Below are 27,774 nucleotides of genomic sequence, written 5' to 3' on the forward strand. Positions count from 1 at the left end.
TGTTTCTTTAAGAATCAACTTTGTCACAGATGTTCCTCCTAAAATTCTTTGGGAGAAATAGCTTTAGAGAAAAAGGAGACATGAGACACAACTAAGTTAAAAGGAGTCAAAATTTATAATTTAGTCTGAAAAACATGGCATATTTTGTTGGATCTATTTCTTGTCTTCATATTTTTTTTACTTATTATTGGATTGATGTCTTTATCCAAGTTGACTTACAACATTGGAGATATGGTCAGTTACATTTCTTTAATTTTTCCACTGGCATGTGAAGTGACTTGCTGGTGGTCACACAGTGGTGTCAGCAGTGGGATTTAGACCACCAATCTCAGGTTATAAAATCCAATGTCTTAACCACTATGCCACACTACCTGACTTTTTACCTAGAATGAATATGATCTAACTGGAGCACAGACATATAAGTTAGAGCAACTACTAATATTATACAAAAGCAAGGACAACAGTTTTTGTTAATCATTGTAAAGTGTTTTATTAACACAAACAACTGTCAATACATTTCACCATGTATTACTGAGCACACAATGCAAATAAAAAAAAAAGTCAAGACACAGAAAATCTGTGCCCATTGTGTAATTTTGCTGAGATCTCAGCTAAAACTCAACAAGAAACATGTGAGAATATCGGGGTGTTTCATCTCAGGAGAAAATCAAAGAAAGCACAGAAACATGACACAAAAGAAAATGTCTCCATTTTATTTCTTTCTGATCTCACTGTTGTCTAGGAGAAACAAAAAGGTACTATTTAAAAATCTCTCTTTTTTGATTTTTTCATTCCTATGGATTGGTCCCTCTTGGTGTTGGAGCCTGCGCCACTTCAGTAGCACAAATGGCACCTCTCTGATTATATACTGTGGAACCTTAGGAGCGTGTGTCCCTTGGTGTATGGAGACAGTGTGCACTTTTACTTTCAAATATGGCACCCGCTTCTTATCATCATTTCATTTGATGAACTTGGGGTAGAGGGGGTATATCCCCCTTGGTGTGCACCCCTTAACTTTCATTAATAGAGTGACCAGATAATCCTCTTCGATATGCAGCTTCTAATGTTGCTACTCTATTTAGTAGTATGACAGCTATCATGAATTCACATTTTAGACTTTCCTGAGTCTTTGTGTGCCATTTATACATTTTTTGCACCTATTTTGTTGTTTATTTATTACATTGTTATTCTAGTGACAACATTTTGTATTCTTTTCTTTTTTTTGGATGGTCCCCACCATTTTGGAACTGTAACTTGGGCACAGTGCACTTCCTGATCAGCCAAGATTAACGAATAACCTTCACAACTGTCTGGTTTGGGTTAGTATTTTCTGTCAAAAGATTTATAGCTTTTATTTTTTTTACCTCTGTTTTTAGGTTTTGGTGTGATAAAGGACAGACCTTTCAGTATGAATAATGACATACATCTCACCTCCTGGGGCCTCATGTATAAATGGTGCGTATGCAAAAAAATGTTGCGTACGAACTTTTCCACGCTCAAATTGCGATGTGTAAAACCTAAACTTGGAGTAAAGCCACGCACATTTTCATAGTAGCTCCAACCCTGGCATACGCAAGTTCTCCACTCGATTTTGCAAACTGGCGGCACCCAGCGTCAAAGCAGTGCTACTGTTCCTGTGTGTTACCCTTTCTTTTTTAAATCCACATCCCTGACGCAGCTTTATCATATATACTGAAACTAACTGCATATTGTTTATTAGTTTAAGGCATCTGATTGTAATTAACCCGTAACAATATAATGGTCCAGGGAATAGCCAAAGTATTCCAAATACCATAGCTGCTTTAGCGTTGTTACTCTCGCTGCACCTTCTTTTTCTTCTTTCAGCTGCTCCCGTTAGGGGTTGCTACAGCGGATGATCTTTTTCCATATTACTCTCACTGCACCACTCAGAGTATTTATATCACTGTATCTGAGTGTGGAATCACAGATCTACTGCAGCTGATCGGAAAGAGAATTATCAGTATACAGCATCAAGCACACGCTGCCTCAGCCATGCTGTCTATTTGAACTGCTTTCACATGGCAAATGCTTCAGAGCCTTTACTGTACGGACCTCGCGGTTCAGAAACAGTTTCATCCCAAGAACTATAAATGCAATCAATCAGTCCATCAAGTGCTCCTTGTAGAACTGTTTGTACTTATTAGTACAATTACCTCGCTGTAAACTTGCACTACAGTTATAATATTGCACAACCTGAGCCACTTTATAAAGCGTTTATTTACATATGATGACAATATCATTTTTAAGATGAAATGCAGCAAAATATGTTTATTATATTACACTGATAAAACTTTAACTTCATTTAAATAATCTACATTGTTAATAATTAAACATGTGAGGACACAGTGCCGCAGCACAAGTGAGGAGCTGGCACTCCGTTCACGGATTGTTCCTACCTCGCCCTGTATTCTTGCTGGGTCTGGTGCGACACTGAATGTATAGAATAATTAAACACATACTACAAAGATATTTCAGTGTTCCTTAAAAGTTTTGAAGAATCGGCGTTCTAAGCTTACAGATGGCTTAACGTCTATTACAGAGCTGATTGTGTGGTGATTGGGTATTTGGAAAAAAGAAAAGGAAGGACAGGAACTAGGGGTTAGTATGTTTGAAAGAGATATTACTGCTGCAATAAATTATTTCATTGAAGGTCGTGCATGGCGCAGCAAGCATCTTGCGTGAGACATGAACAATCACTGCACCACCGTGTTCCCATGTTTAATAACATTCTTTAACTCCTGTCATCATGAAAATGACATCACGTATATGTGCTACGCATTTAACGTGCTACTTTAGTTACGATGGGATTTGAGAATGAAGATGAAGTTTATGATGTTCTACTTTAATGTCAAAAATAAACTACGTGATTAAAGTGGAAATTTCGAGATTAAAGTTGACATTTCGTGCTTTTTTCCCACTGTGTGCCTTTTTTTTTTCACTGTACCCTAATAAGCTTCATATGACACTCAGATGGTGGGCTACGACTCACCTTTTTACGGTGACTTTGATATCTGACAACTTTTTTTTTATTTCGGGCACTGTGCGACTTTGTGAACTTGAGCTTTCGAGTTTCTCCGACACGCTATGTCACTCGTCAACTTCCTTTTGTTGTTTATACCACTGTTTAAATCAACAAATAGTATGTTTTTCCTTGCCTCCACTTGGTGAAATTCTTCTATTTTCCCTCGTGCTTTTGCTATTGTCTTTTCACAGAAGGCTGAGCTTAAGTGCTATTTATATTGATTTGAATATTCAAAGAGGCATAATTCTGGGAGGAGTTGGGGTGGGACAGCAGGTGCGTGCACATGCGTTACTTTTCACGCTGACCGGGATTTATGTGGCGGAAGAACGTGGAAGCTGACATTCGCACAGATTTATGCATCTGGATTTTTTTGTGTGTATGAACATTTCCGCTTTTTTGCTTATGCCATGTTATAGTGTAAGTTCTACGGACAGCGTTATACATGAGGTCCGTGGTCCCTTATTCCTTAAATACTACTTTTCAGTAAAAGGTGGCAGTAAATTCATCATGGCTCCACCTAGGAAAGATGGTGCCCACATAGCTTCTGAGTATGGGATCATTTCTAAAAATAAACTTTGCAGTGGAGGAAACAAACTGAAACGAGTTTTAGTAACTTCTGGATTGAAACTTTATTTGTTATTTGTCTTTGCTCTTGTTTTTGCATTTGGTTTTTGGTGTAGCAATTTAGTTTAGTGCCCTTTCATTTTTAACTTCTTGCCAATGCCCTGAATATGATTTCACTTTTTCCTTAAGAGTGCCTTTTCATCCACAAGTTTTCTGTTTGTTTAACAAATATTTTAGAATATCAATACTGTTATAGATTTTACAACTGAACACACTGTAAAATGTTATTCTTGTAGTATTATATAATTCAATGTGTTTTTAAATTTTGCTGTAATCTTTTCTGTTTGTACTACTTTGATGGTATTTGTGGGGAAAGGTAAAATAATATTGATTGGTTAAATTAAAAGTAGAGAATGAACCAAAGTTGATATGAAAAATTAAATGTATGCCAAAGAAATGTTTGATTCTATGAAAATGTCTTATAAAAAATTTGAAAAAAACTTAAACTTACCTCTAAAATTGAAACCTCAAGGATTTTTAAAATTCTTTGTCCGTTTCTCCTATAACAGCAAAACAAGGATAAGGGCATAGTTCCTGTTAACTTGGGAAGCAGCACTCTTCACAAACAATGTCATGTTTCTCTTCAGCTTTTTCATATTTGTCGAGTTGCTCACCCATTTTCCTTGCATCCTTAGTTTAGATTTTTTTTGGAAGATTATGTTAGAGATTAGGTTGCTGGCTAGGGCTCAGTAGCCAAGGAAACCAGAATCATGCAGCTGGATAGCTCTGTGAAAATGTTTGTCAGATGAGTATTTAGAGAAGCTGGTAAGGCTCATCAGATCTACAGTATGTGCATATGCATCAGTTAGTTTCATCAAATTGACCCTGTGTGCCAGTTTAGATAAAACTCAGTAGAGTAGAAGAGCACAGCCCACTGAGAGAGTGTATTCTATATTGAAGTGCAGTTAAAAAAAGCACACATGCTTATTGCCACTGCTTATTCAGCAATATAGGCCTAATGTCATTCATAAGGATGGCCTATTGTAGTTTTTTTATTTTTTAACTGTTTTTGTTATGTTATATTGCTTGTATTAAAAAAGTAAATTTAGTAGAGAAAAAAAAATAAAACACAACACAAAAAATGTGGTTAAGTGTTTGACTCACTAGTTGAATTAGTCAATGGAAATTGGGAGCGCTTTAAAATAAGAAAGAACATAAAGTAAAGTAAGCAACATCTTGCAGCCACATTTGGCCTTCGCCTCTCTGTTGGGTGGCATGGCTTACCGACTTGCATACCCATCTCTCATGTAACATACCTAAAGTGTTGTCCCTTTCACAACACATCTCTCCTCTCTTGTGGCTCTAGCCTTCTTCCAACAATCAGCCCTCAGTCCAAACTCTGGTGGCCTCAGTGCCTGAGATGATTTTAAGCCCCCTTTAGGAGTCACATCCAGGAAAGCCCAAATACTACTTCCAGCCCTTTTTTGCCCCTAGGGCCAGGGTGACTAAATGGGAGTACCTTCTATGTCAGGGATACTCATCTCTGGTCCTGGAGGGCGGCAGTGGGTGCAGGTTTTCATTCCAACCAGTTTTGTAATTAGAAGCAAGGCCTAGCACATAATGGAACATGGGATTTAATTGTATGGCTTGTTAAAGCTTTCATTCTTCCAAGACAAATCTGTACAGCATCGTAGATTTTTACATTTTCTGAGAACATTATATGTTTTTTGGTCCAGAACAGATTTGTACCTCTTGGCACTTCCCTTATGTCTCATTTATTTTAAAACATTTTATTAACACAGATACTTCATTATGCATATACACAGGTTTAAATGAAAGCAGCTTACCCACAGAGCAGGGGGGTATTTTCCGTATGTCGCTTAAATCATCCAAGATCAGATACCTAATCTTGGATGAGTTAATGCTGGTGAAACTTATCCGGGATAAGTCGGTTTTTCAAACGCAGCTGTGCAGTAGATTAGTCTAGCTGGATCCAATCATCCGAGATGATTGCGCGCGCCCACACTGATTGAAAAGCCCATATATATTGAGTCTAGAAAACATAATCAGCAAGTCTTTGATAGGCTGCAACAAAATGACGAAAGAACGGGCACATTTTTTCACACAAGCGGAGCAAGACCTTTTACTCGAAGGATATAAAGAATTTCAAGATTTAATATGCACAAGGGGTAACACTGCAAAAGCAGCCCAAACCAGAAAAGACGGCTGGCAAAAAGTGGCCGACAAATTAAACGCATAAATAGTGTGAATTGCACTTACTGAATGCAGCGTTTCATTTCCTATGTGTCAGATTAATTATTATTTAATATGTCATAATTCCAGATCAAACATGAGCACAATTAGAACATGGGAACAGGTTAAAGTAAAGTACAAGAATATACTTCAAACTGGTAAATATTGGAATATAACTATTTAAAGAATTGTTGACATGAAGAAAATCATATATAATATAAAAACCATTAATTTTAAAGCTAATAAGAAGAAGGCAGACAAGCAAAAAACAGGTGGAGGTCCACGCGGTCCAGTCCTAACCCCTGCAGAAGAGTTGGCTCTCCAGCAAAATGCCCATTGCCCTGTTTCTGAGGACATTCCAGGGGGAAGCTCCTCCCCAGAACCAGTGGCAGGATGCAGTGGTCATTTCAGGTAAAGGATGGTCATTGCATATATTTGTCCTCAATGTGTGCCATAGGTATGTTCCATATAGCCCTCTTTTTTGTTGGGTCAGTTGCAGGGAATGTCATATCCCTAGAACCTGTGTCTGACCAATGAGACATTGCCAAAGGTCAAATACTTGATGAAGACACTGTGTCTGATTATTCATCAGGAGGAGAGGTAAATTTTCCAAATAACGTTTGAATAAACTCCACTCTGATCAGTCCCATGTGCTAATTGTGATATAACTGTTTTGCAGGAGCCTGTAGCCAGCACACATGTCCCTTTTGGAACAAAGTCCACATTAAAAAAAGGAGATGGTAAGGTTGGTTGAGCCATTTGTTGTACTTTATACAAAATGATTTAAAATGATATACTGTGTATACAATATAGAGGAAAAAAGGCATTTGTAATTGCGTATTTATTTGCAAAAAAATGTGAGGGCTCTATACAAGAGATATCTTCAACAGAAAATTGCATACAGAAAACTAAAAATGAGAAAAATACAGCAGGACATGGAATTTCAGGCCAATCAAAGGACAACCTGAGGACAACTAAAATGAAGTTGCAGATACAAATAATAGAAAAACAATTGGTAACGAAATTCTCTTATCTCTTTCCCACATGTATATGTGTATGCGTGAGTGTACCTTAATTATGTTCTCCTCCTTACAGGCTGAAGGGCCATAATATATAATAAATAACTTTTGTGTGAAACCACTGTTGTCTTTTTCATTGAAAATATTGGGCCACAATTCTGTCTGGCAGCTTTGCCACTGGTTTGCTCAAGGTGCACTGGGTCAAGGTCATCATCAGGCTGCACCAAAACCTCGGGGACTCTCTCTTTTCTGATCGCTATGTTGTGTAAGACAGAGCATGCAACAATTATGTCACATGCTCTGTCAGGTGCAACCCTCAGCCTTTTTAGACATTGAAATCTCTCTTTCAGGTGGCCAAAGGTCTTTTCAATTTGTGCCCTTGTCCTAGACAGAGCTGCATTATATTGAGTTTGTGGCCCAGGGTTGGGGTTAGGAAATGGGGGTCTACAGGCATATCCCCTGCCCCCAAGCAGGATTCCATCATGATGACCTGTGGAATATGTAAAAATTGTGAATACAATACACACATCACCATGATTTATAATTAGATTATTACCTTGTTCAAATGTCCAAATACAGGTGTGACTCCTTAAAAATTCTTGAGTCATGAACAGACCCCGGCCATTTAGCCTGCACATTTGATACAAGGTAGGATGCATCACAGATCATCTGAGAATTTATAGCATGTAGGTCAAACAATTTTACTGTATGTCAACATGCCTATTGGCTATTTTCAACTCTTACAAAAAGTTACATTACCTGCACATTAATACTGTGGAAGCCTTTTCTATTTATGTAATCTGGCTCATTTGGACCTGATGGGGCCTTTTTTTTGGATCTGCATACAATCCAGTGCCCCAATCACATTTGGAAATCCTGGGTAATGAGAATGTTAGGCCGATTGTGAGATTCTTTATGGAACTGGGGGTATTTTTGCCTGTGTATTACCTACCTGCAATGGCATGAAACGCCTCTTTTATTGTCTGCACAAGCAGGTGTCCAGGAAACACCATGAAAACCCGAAGGAAATATTTCAGAGCCAAACAGACTTTACGAATTGCCTGGCAAACTGCACTTTTAGTTAGATTTTCCGCATCGCCTACAGTATATAAAAAAGTGCCGCTTGCAAGAAACCTCAAATCAATGCATACTGTCTGTGTGGTTGTGAGAGCCCGACTTCGCCTAGTTTGACTTTGAATATAAGGTGCTAATAAATCTTTGAGGTACAATATTCTCCCTCGGCTAAAATGGTATCTTTAAAAAAGAATTTCCTCCTGAGCAATGCAGGATCTTGCTGATTGCGCAAAACCCTCTCTACATGAAATTCTCTTCTTATAATTTGCGCACCAATATCAATTGGTCACTCATTCATGAACGGCGAAGCCATGACTGAATGAATTCCATGCACGGACACTGATTAAGTGTGTGAGCTAATCCTTGTTTACATTGAACAAACCTGCTCTGAGCAGGTTTGAGGATTTGGATGACAACACATCCAGCAAGAGTTTCAAAAAACCGACAGATCCAGGATCATGCCAAATCGTCAACAATTACATCCGGCTGAACGAGTAATCCACGTGCGAAAAATACCCCCCTGGTGGTGCATTGGTTATTTGTATCTCATAATTAACTGATGGCTGGTTAAGAAAACAGGCAACAATTAAAACTTTAATATACAATTCTGAATCATAATAAAACAAGTTAACTAAGACTACGCCTTATTGCTTTATTAGTAAATAAATGGGTTCTAAATAAAAATTTGGCTAAAGCAAAAACCTGCAGCCAGTGTAGACCTCCCTGACTGGACCTGAGTACCCCTGTTCTGGGAGCTTCTTTTACTTGCTCACTACTGACCTCTTAATAGCCATTAAATGGTAATTTTGGTGTTTTTGAAGTGAACTGTACGTTTGCACAGCCATGACATCCTTTCCTTTACCACAGGCACTTTCTTTGCTAGGTATAGCTGTTTTTATTAATTAGATTTAAAAAAAAAACACAAGTCTGCTTGAGTGGCATACAATTGTTTCCAACACAGAACCAGACCAAACATGAAACAAAAGCCTTGAAACTTACAGGCTTCAAAGCTAAGAATGTTTCTGTATTTGGATTCAACTTCTGAGAACAGGCGCATGTTACATACCAAAATCACTTTCAAAACAATATTTACTTTTGTCATCTTCACTTTATTCCTTCACTACCTCCACAATAAGCTGTTACCCCTAGGGTTGTGCTTTCAAATATACTTTTATAATGGTTTGGGCACTTAGGCTTCAATCTTTTTGATGACATTTTATTTTCATAAGTATTCTCACAAATGTATAGATGCTTATTGCCAGCACTTAAAAATGCTTTTTTGCAAATAAGAAACAGAAATACTAAATTTGTAGTAGCAATATGGTATGGGTAATCCACAGCAATAATGTTTATTGATGTAAACTGTTGCTTGCAATATAAATGTATATGGTGCAAAATAAATACACCAATGCAATACTCCATATACAAACTGTATACATTGGTGACTAGTATATTAATAATTCTTAGAAATATGTATACTATACTAAAATCCATGCATAGTGCAATCCCTATTTCAGACCAAACTCCTTAGTTCTAGAACTGTGACACATATTTTAGGTACTATAGCCACCAATACTGTGCCAAGTAATGTCCATATCCTTTTAGTTTCATTAATTGTCCATGAGGTTGGCATTTTGATAAATCATCCCTACTGCCTTGCCCCCAACAACAAAATATAGCGAAACACATATCTCTCTATTATAAAAAAAAATCACTGGGACGAGACAAGACTTTTTCAGAGAGATAATTTCAAGTCCCACAAGATGAGACTTTGTGCCAAGAAATTTAGCCACGCCCACGGTCCACTCACCTCTCATTTGTGTGAATGCTATTGTGAGACACAGTTCCTGTCCTCTCAGCTGTAATAAATTTTTACATTTTCTTCATTTTAATAAACGTTGGAGAGAAAAGAATTCAAAAAAGAACAATAATAATCTAAGTGCAAATTCGGAAAATAAGGAAAGTTATAATCAGCCCGGACCAAGTGGAACTGAAAACCTAACAGGTCCAAGCCGGAGCGGAAATAAAAGACAAAGTAGAAGACAAAGTAGAACATCGTAAAGAGGTTCAAAAACATTGGTGCGATACACATGCAAAGCAGGTTAGAGATTATGAAAGTACTAAAATTCGAAAGTCTCAAAAAACTGATAGTAAAGATCGCATTAGCGCTAACAAGCGGAAATTATTACTCTGTGAAATAACGGAACAGAGAAAAGAGATTGAATATATGGACATAGGTGACATGACATAAGTATGTAGATATTGTTCATCTTTAAAGATTAAGTCGGAGACTTGTAGATTGTCTAATTTGTGTTGCAATCAGGGAAAAGAAGTGTTTCTTCCCAATGAAGAGGCATATCCGTGAGAAATAAAATATTTATTTGATGAAAGTGAAATCCAAAAACACTACAGGCAAAATATCTGTATCTATAATAATCTGTTTGCATCATTCAATACTCAAAACGTAGATTTACACGATTGAGGACCATACAATATGAGAATCTGTGGTCCTGCAACAATTAAAGCTACTACAAGTTTAATTTCAAAGAAACCACAAATCGTTCAGGTTTATATTTATGATCACGGAGAAGCGATGTAACATAGAACCGAAAGAGTTAAACGATCAGACATATTAGAAATTCTACAGCCAATAATGGATATAAATCCATACGTCTAAAAGTATTGCACTCTGTATGAACAAAGAAGTTTTCTTGGAATCCGAAAGATCACGCTCGCATATATAATAAACCAACGTGTGACAAATTGTCAGCGACAATAGTTTTGAAAGACAGAGATATCAAAGATAGAGTTGATATTCATGTTTATCCAAAAGCACAGCACGATTTATCTCAAGCGGCAGATCCGGGAAATTACAAGCATGTAGGTCCCGCACAGGGGTTGGCAAGTGAAGCGAGCAGGGGACAGAGTCCCCTAGTTTACATAAAAGTAACAATTTCTTGACAAATATCTTCTTGTTTGCTTATTTTTGCCTAAAACATTAGTATAAGTTTTTAGTACTGCTGCTTGATATACAGACACTTAGGTACTTAAATATGAAAAGAAAAATAACACTTTGTTTTGCTGGATACATAAAAATAACAAAATAAGAACAAATTATTAATTTTTCTGTGTAAATCATTTACACAAACAGAACAGTCAGGCTGTAAATCTAGTGGCAAGCCTAACCACTGGGTGTCTTCTGGGTAGAAAACCGGACAAAGTAAATTCATACAGGCACAAGGCCCACCTAGTAAGACAGGAAAATGCTTTCATGTACTTAAATGCTCAGGTCAGACCACTGTAGTTGGTAAAGCCATTGAATTAACTCCATCATATTATGAATGGAATACATTTTTTAATTGTTCACTGACTTGGAGACTATATCTAGGTGCTTTAGACATTTACAAGGATTTTTGGGGTTGCCACATACATTTTATTAGTTTAGTTTTACAATAGGCAAAGTCATTTGTGTCTTTTGTCAACAATGTAACTTTCTAAGGGTACCACCATTTTATGGTGCAGATGCCACAACTTTGCTATGAAAAACTGATCAAAGCTGTGTACCATGTGATGTCACTATGACAAAATTATAAAGACTGGTGCCAGGAGCTTCCTGGTCATCTGAGGCTGCTGATTCTCTAAAAACATAGCATGTACTTTATGTTGCAAGTTGTACATTTCCTTTTGCTTTGCTCTCTTGACAACAACTTTGGTTTACAGTTCTGGCTACGTTATTTGGTTTACTCTTTCTTGCTTCAAAGTGATTTCCAACACATAAGTTGATAAATATTTTGTATGTCTTTATTGGGATGTCATACAAAGCAAATATAATACATCAAGTCCCTTTCAAGTTACAAACTTTCAAAGATGCAAACATGCATGTCCAAAAAATAAAAAATAATTTAAATAAGTGAAAAATGAAAGATTGTAGTGTAACTTCAAATTTCACGGCAGTGCGTAACTTAGTTTGGGTGTCTGGCACTAGGCGGAGCACAAAACCCACCCTATTATTGTTTGCTTTCTCAGACATGTGTGTGCATTCTCTACAGGTGGTTTTGCTTTTGGCTGTATCTCTTTTAATGTCGAGTTAATGCTTTTTATTTTAAGCAAACGATGTCCAGAATTAAGCGTTTTCAACAAGAACACAGGGACAGTTGGAAACTCGTTAAGGGTAAATTCTTCTTCACTCAAAGAACTATATTAACATGCCATACAAAACCAAGTAGTGTGGTGAAGTGCAGTCGTAATAGGGCCCTTCGGTCAGATCTCGTGAACAGCTTGTCTTAATCGATGATCTTCAGATATGAGTATCCCATCAGGAGTACTGCGGGCTTAATGAGGGCTTTTATTTTAATACACTCAAACTGTAGTTGGTGCCAGAAGTACTTTTTTTTTTGTGCTCGCTTTAAAGCCTTCCATGAATCTCCGCAAACTGTTACTGGGCATCAACATTAAGTGATGGGCAGTAGATTTGATTAATGATGCCATTTGATTTGAAGACAATGATGTAGGCTTGTCCGCTAGCGGTAAGTGAGTCTACTGTACCGATATCAGCTGAAGGAAAACAATGGAAACAAAAATTAACTTTCTGTTATTTATTGTTAAAATACACAAGAAATCTGTAACAAAATACAAATATTAACTTTTAAAAGCATTTTCTTATGTACAAATATATGTACATATACATGTTTTCTATAGGAGTTGAGGGTTGGAAGGCTAAGCTAACTTTGCTTAGAATTACAAACAAAATGGATTTGCGAACACTCTGTCCGGACAGAACTCATTCGTAAGTAGGGGACTGCATTAGTGTTTTAGGGAGCGTGTTTTATTTCATTGAAGAGAACACCAGTGCTTTGATGTGGTATAGTACCCAGACTTTGGAATGACCTCCCTAAATGAATTAGATTAGCTGATTCCGTTTATTTCTTTTAAAAAAACAACTTAAGACTCAACTGTTCAGGAAGGCTTTTAACTTAACTTAACATTCTGTCCCTTCTTTCACTTTACCTCTCTGCCTAGATGTTCAGCATAATTTGTGTGTGTGTTATCACAAATGATGTTATTTGTTTCAGGTGTTTCTTTTAGTATTGAACTTAGTATTTTACTCTATTTTTTTTCTTTATTCTATTTAATGCTTTTTATATTCTCCATTTATCTTGAGCATGGGTGTTATTTAAATAAATTGTATTATTATTATTATCTAACCAACCATTTAGGATTGACTTAGAATGAGGAATTTATGGTGAAGGGGATGTGTGGGATTTTGACATTTTATTAAGGTCTAAATGATGAAGAGTATAAAGTGGTACCATTAAAGGACCTAACACAATGAAACACAAACTTTGTCCCGTTATTACATTTGCATCTTTTACACCCTAAAACTAAAGCTGCCTTTAGTGAAACCATTGGGAGAATAAGCAGGTATCATACAGAAAGTGATCTAGTCGGTGTATGCAATGAACTGAACAAATAGCAGATAACAAACAAATTTAAAAACAAAATGTTCCATAGAATGTTTGCTCCTTCATTCAGACTGGTTTTGAATAAATATCACTCCAAAAAAACAATGCCTACCACTCTTTATATAGTTTTTTCCTGTGCAATGCCAAGAAGTTCTACTGGTCTATCCATCATTCTTTAAACCTATATAGTTCATTTAGTCTCTCCTGGAAGTGTTAGCATCAAGGTAAAGCTTGACCATGGATGAAATGCCAATCTATCACAGGTAACACTCTCTTTCACAACCACATTCACTCATGCTGATGACTATTTAAAGCTAACAATTGGTCGATCATGTACATCTCAAGTCAAAATCTTTAAAGTGTGTTAGGGATCTGGAGCATATATAAATCCCACATGAACACTGTAAAATATTCATACTTCAAACAGTATTAACTAGGTAGATGTCAAAAATGAGGCAACAGTGGTAACCACTGCCTGGTTCTGCTAATGTTCATAATAATTACAAAAGATGCCAGAGCTTTACGGATTTCTCTCCCTGGAAATTAATATAAATTACACAGTAGTAAATTAGTCATCCATCTTTTCATTTTCTTCTTCCACTTTCTTTCTAGGCAGAATCACAGATGACTGGTGCCTATTATAGTAATAATGGCTAAAAGACAGTCCTAGAAAGCAAGCCAATTACTGTATATCATTTTTTGAATTTATAATATCAAATTGTTCTGTGAAAAAGTAACTATACTTTCATCACAGTTTCAAAATATTTGTACAGAATGAGGTACCAGTCAATCAGGACGGCACAAAAAATGTTTCTCCATTAACTAGGACTTTATTTTTTGAGCAGCACTTTACTCCTTTTAACTATAAGTGAAAAGCTGCAGTAAGATTGGGTAGATTTAAGAGCCATTTTACAAATGATCAGAATCAAACAGTCAGTTTCCTGATCTGTGCATTTTATCTGCAAGAATAGTCCCATTAGGCTGATAGAACTGTTCACAAATCGGACCTGACTTGTGCTATTACTTTCACCACCCTGCTATCTTCAATGGAGTGTCTGACTTCAAAACATTTAAGACTTGGGGATGATTGATTTTATTTATGTGATGGGAAAAATAAATGTTGTTTTTATTTATTTATTTTGTGTGTTACTGAAGGAACAGTTTGGGGAGACTATATATGAGATTTTCTAGCATTATTTATATGCTGTTCAGTATTAAAGGTTTCAGCATTAAGCCAATGTTAGACTAATGGCAATATGTCGATTACATAATGCTAATTACTTTATCAATGCAGTTTTTTGATGCAATACAGTCCTAATTGGAAAGAAAATGAACTCATGGATAAATTATATACCTATTATATATTCTTTCTTAAGATATATACAAGGTTAATTGAACACTTTTTTAAAATGTATTACTCATTTATTAAGTATCGTAAAAATATGTAGCGTGCACCGAATTAACAATACAGTTACCCCTACTTTTCCCTTTTGACAGATTTTTGCCATTGTTGCTGCCATGTGAAAACTCAACAGTGATAAACTACCAAGGGTTTGGAATGAATTATCAAAAGGGGCAAATATCGAGAATTTGTAAGATTAACAAAAAATTGTGAGAGAAGAGTTCCTGTACAAATTGGTTTAGACTGTGTGTTTATATAATAATTGTTTAGTGAGTAATGCATTTTAAAGTGTTCCATTCTTTTTGAATCACTGTGTATAGGAGAGTATAAATGTCCAAATTCACCTGTCCAATTTTAGTGAACATATTAGACCCATATGCTGAAACCACTGCATACATTTTTGCCCTCCGTGTACCCATTCTGGGGTTGACTGTTGTAATTCCAGTTTTTCTTTTTTATTAATTTTTATAAATTTGTATTACTCAAAGAATGGAACAGCACAATTGCTTATATAATAAGTAACTCAATATTTAATATCAAATCTTTCTTCAACACCATAATAAGCCCATCTGGAGAGCCATGGAATTGCTACAATTTGCTACAAGATATGTAAGCATCTAACATGTTTATTAATAAATTCCTACCAAATTGTAATGAAGCATTTGGACAGATACTTGGAATGATAATTGATTTTCTTATAATTTTAAATAAAATAGAACATTTTGCTTTCACTGCATTATAGCTGTTGGATTCAGATTGTTTCCATTTAAATTAAATGTATACTGTATAGATATAATCTTATCAGCAGACTTGTAACTACACAACATTGTCCAGTTTAGTAATACTATGAATACTGCTATAAGTGCTTTTTGAGTAATGGTGGTTTTAAGACAGCCTGACGAGTAAATAGATTTTTTTTTACATTTAAATTTGCATTTATTTGATTGACAGACACTTTTATCCAAAAAGACTTACAAAAGAGGAAAGCATAAATTGAGTAACATTAGGCTAGGGTCCGTTTTTTAGCAAGTGCAATAGGACAGGTAACAAGAGTTGATTGCAACAAGTGATTAGATGTGATAACAGATAATTTACAATCATAGATTATATAAGTAAAGCGATTAAACAACAAATTAACCAACAATCATAGAGCAAAGGATTTTTTCTATTAGCTAGACAGATATTCACTGAACTGATGGGTCTTCAATTGCTTCTTAAATACATTGAGGGAGTTACCAGTATAGATGGAGGTAGGTAGCCCGTTCCGCCAAGTGGGAACTACACAGGTAAAGAATCCGGATTGATAGTTGATACCTGAGTGGGCGAGAAGGAGTATAGCACCACACCAGTGTCTCCACATACACAGATGCTGACCCACTGACTACTCTGTAGGCAAGCCATAGGTATATGAACTTAATGTGTGTGGCTATAGGGAGCCAGTGTAGCAACCTGAAGAGATGAGTGACATTTGCCCTTCTCGGCTGGTTGAATACAAGACTGGACCATCTGCAGCAGCTTGATAGCACATGCAGATAGTCCTGCCAGAAGTGAGTTGCAGTAGTCCAGATCTGACAAGACCAAAGCCTGGACCAGAAATTGTGGGGCATACTCTGTCAGATAAGGTCCGATCTTATGGATGTTGTACAGCTTGAACCTGCATGAATGAGAAACAGTAGAAATGTAGTCAGAAAAAGCTCATCAATCACCACCCCAAGGTTGCAGACTGAACTGGAGGGTGTTTAATGATAGTGAGCCAAGCTATATAGATAGGGAAAGTTGAACAGACTGGCTGGCCGGGATCACAACAAGCTCAGTTTTTGTCGGGTTGAGCTGTAGACGGTGGTCCTTCATCCAGGTTGAGATTATCAGTAAGACATGCAGAGAATCTAGCTGATACTGTATTGTCATCCGGAGGGAACGACAGGTACAGCTTTGTATCATCCGCATAGCACTGATAAGACAAAACCATGGGACTGGATGATAAAGCCCACCAAGATTGAGGTAGAGTTAGAGGACCCAGCACCGATCCTTGGGGTATATCTGTGTATGTCTGGTGTGCTTTTGACAACTCTCTTTGCCAGGACACACTTTAGGATCTGCCTGACATGTAGGACTCAGACCTTCTGAGAGCAGTCCAATGATGCCAGTGTCAGTGAGGGTGGCAAGAAGGATATGATGGTTGTCTGTGGCAATGGCAGAAGAGAGGTCTGGCAGGATCATGACCGATGATATGTTAGTAGCTCTACCAAGTTGTAGCTGGTCAAGTAAGGCAAATGCTTGCCAGCATCGTTCACAATTAGGTTCTTGGCCTGAGTTGTGATTGTGGTGTGGTATACAATTCTTATTAGTTGAATTACAACAAGCTTTGCCAAAATTTATGAATAATGCACTTGTCAATGATTGATTTCCATTCATTATCGGCGATTCTAATTGAAATATTCATATCACAGATCTGCCTCAAATCATTTGAAGATATACTAAAGGAGAGTGCAGAGATACAGCATATACAGTATTACCATTGTCAGATGCCATAGCTTCTAAAGGAAGATTAAGAACGCCAGGTAGATATCTTTTAGCAGACATGCATGGACTACACTCTTAAAAATAAAGGTGCCAGAGTGGTTCTTCTGAGTGATGCCACAAGAGAACCATCTTTGGTTCCCAAAAGACTCATCCACATAAAGGTCCCAGAAAGAACTATTTATTTAGACCTGTAGCAGGCTCCATACAGTAACTAACCATGAATAGATGGTAACAGATTTATGAAATATCATTGGGTCATAACTCTTGCTGCATATGTCCAGTAGCTCAGACTAAGTCCAGGTTTTCTTACAGTGTTATAGTCCTGCTGGATAGCCTACCATATATTAAAGATTTCATTTTTTTCTATATATTAGGAAGTTTTTATGTAAAGTACTTATCCCAGAATTAAATGGTTCTTTGTCAAGCAATGGCTCTATGAGGAACCATACAATCCAATTAAGAACCATAAAATGCCATTAAAGAACCAATATTTTTAAAAATGTAGAAAAAGTAGGTTGTTGGAAGATCAAATTTGAGACATAAATATTCAAAGGATAAATAATGTACATATTCCATTACACAGGTCTTCAAAACTTAAAGTAAAAAATGTTTTAATTGTAAATGGTTAAATGTATATGTATATTGTAAGAAAAGGCGCTATATTGCACCCGACCCGACACAGATTCACACGGGAGGCAAGGGTAAAATAAAATAAACTATTTTTCTTCAGCTGGAGGGCACGTCTTCCCCGTAATCCCTCCAGCCACAACACAGTCCCAAGCACAGTACAATAAGCACACAAAGTAAACACACTTTCTCTTCCTCCACCACTCCTCCCTGGAAATCTCATCCTCTTCCTCCCGATTCTGGCCACTGAATAATGGCCGCTGGCTCCTTTTATTGGGTACCCAGAAGTACTCCAGGTGCAGGCATCCAGCTGCACTTCCATGTAACGCGAAACCAGTGCCCAAAAGGGGCCAGCAGCTCCTGCTGCAGCACCCCCTGGTGGCACCTGCAGAACCCAACAGGGCTGCACAGAACCCCCCTGAAGCCCTGGGAGTGTCCGAAGCACCACTGCAACCCAGGGAGGCTGCCATCTAGCGTCCAGGGGGAGATACTAGGTTTCCCACCCTTGTCCCCCTGGTATATATGTTGCAGAGGCGTCCCGGACAGGCATGGGCCCCGGGCATCCGTCACAATATATATATATATATATATATTTAGTCAAACTAATATTTTTAAACATGTACAGCATGTAAAGAAACAGCAATATATATTCATTGACTTACATGTAACTTTTATAGTTTTTGGCACTTCTTAGTTTTTTGTATTCAAAAATTCATTTGGTGGCCTGTCATTTGTATATTTCTTTCTGTTATATCTCAATAAATCATCTAGTATTTGCCAGTCATCACACTGACAGCCCAATGTTCCTGGTACATTCTTTCCTTGTCCTTGATATTGTAAGACCTTTTGAGACCTTTTTCAATGGGGTGACCTGCAGAAGCGCGATTGCCTCTTTTGTTTGAACTTCTCCAATGGGATGACACACAGAAGCGCGACTACTGCGTCTGTTGAGGGTTGCTTGTCCATTGCCGAGGCAACCGCAGGTTCGCAGCACCATAGAAACCTAATGACTTTGAAATTATTTCTTTGAATGATACTTGGGTTTCTTGTTCAGGTCGTTCATCAGACCATCAGTGCATCAGTTTTCTAATATCAGGTCCAGCAAAAAACTTCCTCTTTTAGTCTAGCCTTAGGTAAAACCAGTAACATTTGGCACAAACACATCAAACAGGTGCCATCGTTTGACAGTGCTTTAACAAACTGCTTCATTAAACAAACCTTAATATGAAGGGGTGGTAGCAACAGTTTATTTAGATCCAACAAGCAAGATCTGATGATGTTTTGTCCTCAAACATGGATTTGTGGATTTTTATAGCAGGCCATTCATTCCTTCTGAACTCAATGTCAATTCTTGGTTCTGCTGTCCCACTCACAGGGAAAACTTGGGAGTTTTGTATGCTCTGACTGGTGACCACATATGTTGACCATATTTTGAAAAAAAAACAAAACTGTTTTGCTATAGATTGTAATATTGAGAAATATAAAATTGAAACAAATTATCATTAAAATAAAACTGATATTTAACTAATTATAGTGTAGCTAAAAAGGTGTTTTGTGAAAAAATGTTACATAATAGAGAAAAATGGTTTTCATCGTTTAACTGAGCAATCAAAAATATATTCGAATTAAATGAAATAATTAAAGCAATTGTTCCCTCCTCGAACCGCCACCTTATCGTGGTGGAGGGGATTGTGTGTCCCAATGATCCTAGGAGCTCTGTTGTCTGGGGCTTTATGCCCCTGGTAGGGCCACCCAAGGTAAACTGGTCCTAGGTGAAGGATGAGACAAAGTGCAGTTCAACACAACCTCCTATGATGAATAAAAAATTTGGACGGCGTTTTCCTTCGCCCGGACACGGGTCACCGGGGCCCCCCTCTGGAGCCAGGCCTGGAGGTGGGGCTCGATGGTGAGCGCCTTTTGGCTGGGCTTGCACCCATGGGGCTCGGCCGGGCACAGCCCGAAGAGGCAATGTGGGTCCCCCTTCCCATGGGCTCACCACCTATGGGAGCGGCCAAGGAGGTCGGGTGCAGTGTGAGTTGGGTGGTGGCCGAAGGCAGGGACCTTGGCGGTCCGATCCTCGGCTACAGAAGCTGGCTCTTGGGACGTGGAATGTCACCTCTTTGAAGGGGAAGGAGCCTGAGGTTGAGAGGTTCCGGCTAGATATAGTCGGGCTCACCTCAACGCACAGCTTGGACTCTGGAACCAATCTCCTTGAGAGGGGCTGGACTCTGTACCACTCTGGAGTTGCCCCCGGTGAGAGACGTCGAGCGGGTGTGGGCATACTTATTGCCCCCCGACTTTCAGCCTGTACATTGGGGTTTACCCCGGTGCACGAGAGGGTAGCCTCCCTCCGCCTTCGGGTGGGGGGATGGGTCCTAACTGTTGTTTGTGCGTATGCACCGAACAGTAGTTCGGAGTATCCACCCTTTTTGGAGTCCCTGGAGGGGGTGCTAGAGGGCATACCTTCTGGGGACTCCCTCATACTGCTGGGAGACTTCAATGCTCACGTGGGCAATGACAGTGAGACCTGGAAGGGCGTCATTGGGAGGAATGGCCCCTCTAATCCGAACCCGAGCTGTGTTTTGTTATTGGACTTCTGTGCTCGTCACGGATTGTCCATAACAAACACCATGTTCAAGCATAGGGGTGTTCATATGTGCACTTGGCACCAGGACACCCTAGGCCTCAGTTCGATGATCGACTTTGTGGTCGTGTCGTCGGACTTGCGGCCACATGTCTTGGACACTCGGGTGAAGAGAGGGGCGGAGCTGTCAACTGATCACCACCTGGTGGTGAGTTGGCTTCGATGGTGGGGGAGGATGCCGGTCAGGCCTGGTAGGCCCAAACGTGTTATGAGGGTCTGCTGGGAACGTCTGGCAGAGCCCCCTGTCAGAAGTAGCTTCAACTCCCACCTCCGGCAGAACTTCGACCACGTCCCGAGGGAGGTGGGGGACATTGAGTCCAAATGGGCCATGTTCCGTGCCTCTATTGTTGAGGCGGCTGACCGGAGCTGTGGCCGTAAGGTGGTCGGTGCCTGTCGTGGCGGCAATCCCCGAACTCGTTGGTGGACACTGGCGGTGAGGGATGCCGTCAAGCTGAAGAAGGAGTCCTACCGGTCCCTTTTATCCTGTGGGACTCTGGAGGCAGCTAATAGGTACCGGCAGGCCAAGCGGAACGCGACTTCGGTGGTTGCTGAGGCAAAAACTCGGGCATGGGAGGAGTTTGGGGAGGTCATTGAGAACGAGTTTTGGACGGCTTCGAGGAGATTCTGGTCCACCGTCCGGCGTCTCAGGAAGGGGAAGCAGTGCAGTGTCAACACTGTATATGGTGGGGATGGTGCGCTGCTGACCTCGACTCGGGACGTTGTGGGTCGGTGGGGGGAGTACTTCGAAGACCTCCTCAATCCCATTAACATGGTGGTCAAAAAACTCCTTGGTGGCAGGGCCCCGGGGGTGGATGAGATACGCCCGGAGTTCCTCAAGGCTCTGGATGTTGTAGGGCTGTCTTGGTTGACACGTCTCTGCAACATCGCATGGACATCAGGGACAGTGCCTCTGGATTGGCAGACCGGGGTGGTGGTCCCCCTCTTTAAGAAGGGGGACCGGAGGGTGTGTTCCAACTACAGAGGGATCACACTCCTCAGCCTCCCTGGAAAAGTCTATTTGGGGGTTCTGGAGAGGAGGGTCCGTCGTATAGTCGAACCTCGGATTCAGGAGGAGCAGTGTGGTTTTCATCCAGGTTGCGGAACAGTGGACCAGCTCTACACCCTTAGCAGAGTCCTGGAGGGTGCATGGGAGTTCGCCCAACCAGTCTGCATGTATTTTGTGGACTTGTAAAAGGCGTTCGACCGTGTCCCTCGGGGAATCCTGTGGGGGGTGCTCCGGGAGTATGGGGTACCGGACCCCCTGATAAGGGCTGTTCGGTCCCTGTACAACCGGTGTCAGAGCTTGGTCCGCATTGCCGGCAGTAAGTCGAACCCGTTTCCAGTGAGAGTTGGACTCCGCCAGGGCTGCCCTTTGTTGCCGATTCTGTTCATAACTTTTATGGACAGAATTTCTAGGCGCAGCCAGGGTGTTGAGGGAGTCCGGTTTGGTGGACTCAGGATTGGGTCACTGCTTTTTGCAGATGATGTTGTCCTGTTTGCTTCATCAGGCCGTGATCTTCAGCTCTCTCTGGATCGGTTTGCAGCTGAGTGTGAAGTGGCTGGGATGGGAATCAGCACCTCCAAATCCAAGACCATGGTCCTCAGCCGGAAAAGGGTGGAGTGCCCTCTCAGGGTTGGTAGCGAGATCCTGCTTCAAGTGGAGGAGTTCAAGTATCTCGGTGTCTTGTTCACGAGTGAGGGAAGAATGGAGCGTGAGATTGACAGGCGGATCGGTGCGGCGTCCGCAGTGATGCGGGCTCTGCATCGGTCTGTCGTGGTGAAAAAGGAGCTGAGCCGTAAGGCAAAGCTCTCAATTTTACCAGTCAATCTATGTTCCTACCCTCAACTATGGTCATGAGCTATGGGTAGTGACCGAAAGAATGAGATCACGAATACAAGCGGGTGAAATGAGTTTCCTCCGCAGGGTGTCTGGGCACTCCCTTAAAGATAGGGTGAGAAGATCAGTCATCCAGGAGGGGCTCAGAGTAGAGCCGCTGCTCCTCCGCATCGAGAGGAGTCAGATGAGGTGGCTTGGGCATCTGATCAGGATGCCTCCTGGACGCCTCCCTGGTGAGGTGTTCCGGGCACGTCCAACTGGGAGGAGGCCCTGGGAAGACCCAGGACACGCTGGAGGGACTATGTCTCCCGGCTGGCCTGGGAGAGGGAAGTCTGGGTATCTCTGCTCAAGCTGCTGCCCCCGTGACCCGACCTTGGATAAGCAAAAGAGGATGGATGGATGGATGGCTAAAATAATTGTTTCAATATATACCTGTGTAATGTGGAGATTTTTTAGTAAACTGGAACACCTACTGTGCATTTTCTAGCACTTAATGCTACAAATAAACCACAAAGAAGAAAGTCCTACTGCTTCCAGTGTGATAGTGCACAAGGTTCCTCACCACTTTCCAAATCACTGATTTATTTAAAGCACTTGGCTTCTCATTGGTAGGCTCTAGTATCCTACATTAATTAGGAAGCAGGCATTATAGAACCAAGGCTGTCATATTGGCGAAGAGCTGCATTTTTTATTCCCAATCTATATTATGGATGCCTATAGATCAAATTCTCCCCTAGAAGCAGGTTATTCACTACATTTATGAATCATAGATATTACCGGCTACGCAACAACATTTGTTGCATATAACAAATACCACTGCCATGATTCATTACACTTCAGAATATAAATTCAGGCCCCCTATGCTGAAAGATACCCCATGAAATAACATCTGTTTATCCTTTCAAGCCAAACAAGGACTCTTCTTCCTTGCACATTTATTTGTTTGCACAAGTTGTTTGCATTTGTTTATTTGCACAAGTTTATTTGAATAAACTTTAGGATTTTGACTTTGAGTCTTCAAATTAGAAAAGGTGCCTTTCCCTTTTCCTTTTCTGCCTGCTTTTTGAATTTAGCTGTGAACCTTTTCAAATAATAAATCTGGTAGAACTATAGCATAGTGGATAGACCCCTTATAAAAATCTGACATGCAAAGGATTGAATCCTGCACTGGATTGATGTCCTTGGGTGGTTTCCACCTTCTCCTTGTGTCTATGTTTTCATCCAGATACATATTGTGTTTATGTTTTCATCCAGATACATATTGTGACCGAGATGGCGGCTGCTGCGTATTCCTGCTGTTTGTTGCCTTCAGCTGCATGGAGCAACTCTGTTAAACAGTACTTAAATGAGAAACAGGCACACTTCAAAAGTGCCCTGTGCAAGATCAGCTGCACCCTTACAGTGTAATGTGCTTGTCGCATGATGTTTAGAACATTTAAAGCTTATGCTTTTGATCTTTCTCCTATCCTCTCTTCTTCAGACTGCACCTGACCCAGCCAATCCTTCCCAGATGCTGAGCCTGCTAGATGAGAAAGGCTTTGTGTTCTTTTATCCTGAAGAAGCCATCTAAAGCAGGACGTTTGCCGCAATGCTTTTCTTGTGTAGTGTGCTTCTATGCTGAAGAGAAACTCATATTTAGAATAATTTATATCCAAGAAAATAGACTTTTTTAGAGGCAAATGCATTCTCAGAGGTCTATGCAGGAATACTCTGGGAAACTCTGAAGACATTTTTAAGAGGACAGATTTTTTCATATCTCTCCCATAAAAATAAATGGAAAACCAAGAAGGTGACAGAGTTAATCAGTGAAATTACCTGAATAGATCAAGAACATGTTAACGCTCCACATGAGGCACTTCATAGGAAAAGACAGCCTTTGCAATCAGAACTCAACCTCTTGACAATAAAAGAAACAGAACAACTAATTTTTAAATCGCAACATCATTACTATGAACACAGAGAGAAGGCTAATAAGATTTTAGCTCAAAAAATCCACAAGCAGGAAGTTCACAGTGCATTGTCAGTAATTACCAACACAGACAGATATAAAATAATTGGCCATAAAAATATAATGCACATATTTAGAGACTACTATAAGTCCTTATATTCTACTCAGTTTAAAGAAGACAAGACACAGTCTAATGCATTTTTGATGCATTACAGATACCACAGCTAGATACTCTCAGTGCAAAGGAATTGGATAAACCTCTGACACTATCAGAATTACTAGACGCTATAAACTCACTTCAGAGTGGAAAAGCAGCAGGCCTTGATGGCTGCCCTGCTGAACTTTATAAGAAAATTTCAATTAAGTTAGATCAATTTTTATTAGCAATATTTACAGAAGCCAGAGACAATAAAATTCTACCTCCAACTTTTCCCCAAGCATTACTTATTGTCTTTCATAAGAAAAATAAGGACTTATTACAATGTATATCATACAGACCAATCTCACTTCTGAATAAATATGTTAAAATACTCTCCAAAGTTCCAGCTAGGAGGATTGAGAAGGTGCTTCCTTTGGTAATATCACAAGACCAAACTGGATTTATTAAAGGCAGACACTTAGCTTTCAATCTTTGACGCCTGTTTAATGTAATATATTTATTCCTAAAGTCTAACAGCCTTTGGATGCAGAAAAAGCATTTGATATGGTTGAATGGGATTACATATTCATTACATTGCACAAATTTGAGTTTGGCCCGAACATACGTGCATGGACCAAACTACTATATACCAGTCCAGAAGCTTCAGTTTGTATTAATAACATTACTTCAGATTACTTCAAACTAGAATGTGGTAGCACACAAGGATGTCCCCTATTACCATTGCTATTTGCAATCGCCATTGAACCATTGGCTGTTCACTTTCAAAATGCATCTGAGATAAAGGGTATTTATCAAAGAAGGACTTGAAGAGAAAATATCAGTATATGCAGATGATTTGGTACTATATATATCAAACCAACAAAATTTTGTGCCTGCAGTCCTAACAGCACTACAAGAATTTCAAAAGATATCCTGGCTCAAAATTAATTTGAATAAACTTGTTTTTTCAGCAAACTCTCTAGCACACAACATTAGATTGGACACCTTCCCTTTTATCATCACAGATAAGTTTGAATACCTAGGGGTAAACATTATAAGAAAATACTGTATAAAGCTCTTTTTCAACATCATTTTTCTGTCTTCATGAAAAAACTTAAACTTAACATGCATAGATGGTCTACTCTTCATATCACTTTAGCAGAGAGAATTAACACTGTCAAGATGAATATCCTTCCTATTCTTCTTTTTCTATTTCAAAGCATTCCCATATACATTAACAGATCATTTTTAAGAAAATTGATTCAATTATAACCTTGTTTATTTAGAATTCAAAACATCCACGCATCCAAAGGGCAACCCTACAATGACCTAAAAGAGAAGGTGGCATGCCTCTACCTAACTTTCAATTTTGTCAATGACTAGCAAACATACAAGCTATAAAAACTTGGACAGTGACACAAATAGATGAACATACACAAGCGTGGTCTGCAATAGAAATAAAATCCTGCGGTACAGTACTTCTTTATATCCCTTGCTTTGTACCCCAGTAAATACAAGTTATCATCAATATATTAACAACCCAGTTGTCCTTCATTCACTCAGAAAATGGAACCAGCGTAGGAAGTACTTCAAGACAAAGGTGCTTTTAGCTGTGGCACCTGTACACAATAACCACCCTTTTCCACCCTCTCAGACTTAAATAATTTAGAGATTTGTATACAGATAATGTCTTTGCATCCTATGAACAATTACATTCCAAATTTAGCTTTGCATCAACGCAGATTTTCCACTATCTCCAAATTAGAAACTTTGCTAAACAAAATCTGCCCGATTTATCTCACCTCCCACCTATTTCTATTCCAGAAGAAATACTGATCAGTCTTGAAGACTCAGACAGCATTTCTATAATATGTAAAAATATTTTAAAGTCCCCTCCTTTCAAATCCCAGATTACAATGGGGAAAGGATCTCTTATTCAACATTTCAGAAAAGGAGTGGAAGGTAGCCACACACAGAAATCACTCTAGCTACATATGCTCAAAGCATACAATAATTCAACTTAAAATCTTTTATCGACCACATCTATCTTTTTTAAAATTGTCCAAAACGTTTTCAGGGTAAAATCCAACCTGCAAATGTTGCAATCGAGCCCATGCTTCACTGGGCCACATGTTTTTGGCGTGCACCAAATTAACATCATTCTGGACAAAAATCTTTAAATGCCTATCAGAGAGCCTTGGTGTCACAGTCACTCCTAATCCATTAACAGCTGTGTTTGATGGGCTTAAAGTGGAGAAGAACAAACAAACTATAATTGTCTTTACTTCACTACTAGCATGTACACTTATCTAGCTCAAGTGGAAGAATCCTAACTCACCACTCTTAAGTCAGTGGGTAACTTATGTTGTATACAATTTGAAATTAGAAAAAAATCTAATTCTCACTTAGAGGATCTGTTCAAAACTCTTTTAAAACCTGGATCTAATCAATAACATTTTAGAAAAACATGTATTGGGGAATTCTATTTTCTACTCTTAAAGTTATACTCTGGCTGTTGGCCTTCCTCTCTGTCTCTTGGGTGGGGGTTGAATTGAATTTAGTCTTGTTAAGTTTGACACTATTCTATGGAATGTTACATGCATTTAATATAATCAAAAAAAAGAATAAAGCCTTGAGACTGTGTCTGCCTCTTCAACAATACAGTTATTTTATTGGACTCACCTTCAACACTTCTGGTACCACTTGTCAAACTTGGATTACAGAGCTGCACCAGAGACATGAAGTCTCTTAGTGCCTAAACTGGATGGCTTCGTTTGTTTTTTTTATAGATTTTAGTCACTTGAATAACGTTTCCAATTTTTTTTAACATTTTATTGAATATATTAAAAGCAGATAACATTTCATACAAGCAAGTCAAATTTTACAAAACTAAGTTCAAATCAAATCAATCATTTCCTAATTTGCTGTGTATTCATTGCCATTTGTTGATGAATTACAGGAGAGACTCTGTCAGGCTTTGTATATCTCTGTCCTGTATCTAACAAAGGGGTACTGGCAGGTATCTCTTGAGGAATCAATTTGCTAGAAGACCCCAGATAGATTGTTAAAAATTTACTAGGCTCCCATTTAGACTTCATGGCATGCCTTTAACTTCCTAGTGTATGATGGATCAAATATTGCCACATTCTGAATATTCTTGAGTATATCTCGATTATGTGGTTATATTCAGTTATGATTGGTAGATACATCTAGAACAGCAATAAGCAGTGCTTGACAGT

Source organism: Erpetoichthys calabaricus, chromosome 3, assembly GCF_900747795.2.
Source record: "Erpetoichthys calabaricus chromosome 3, fErpCal1.3, whole genome shotgun sequence".
Lineage (NCBI taxonomy): Eukaryota > Metazoa > Chordata > Cladistia > Polypteriformes > Polypteridae > Erpetoichthys > Erpetoichthys calabaricus.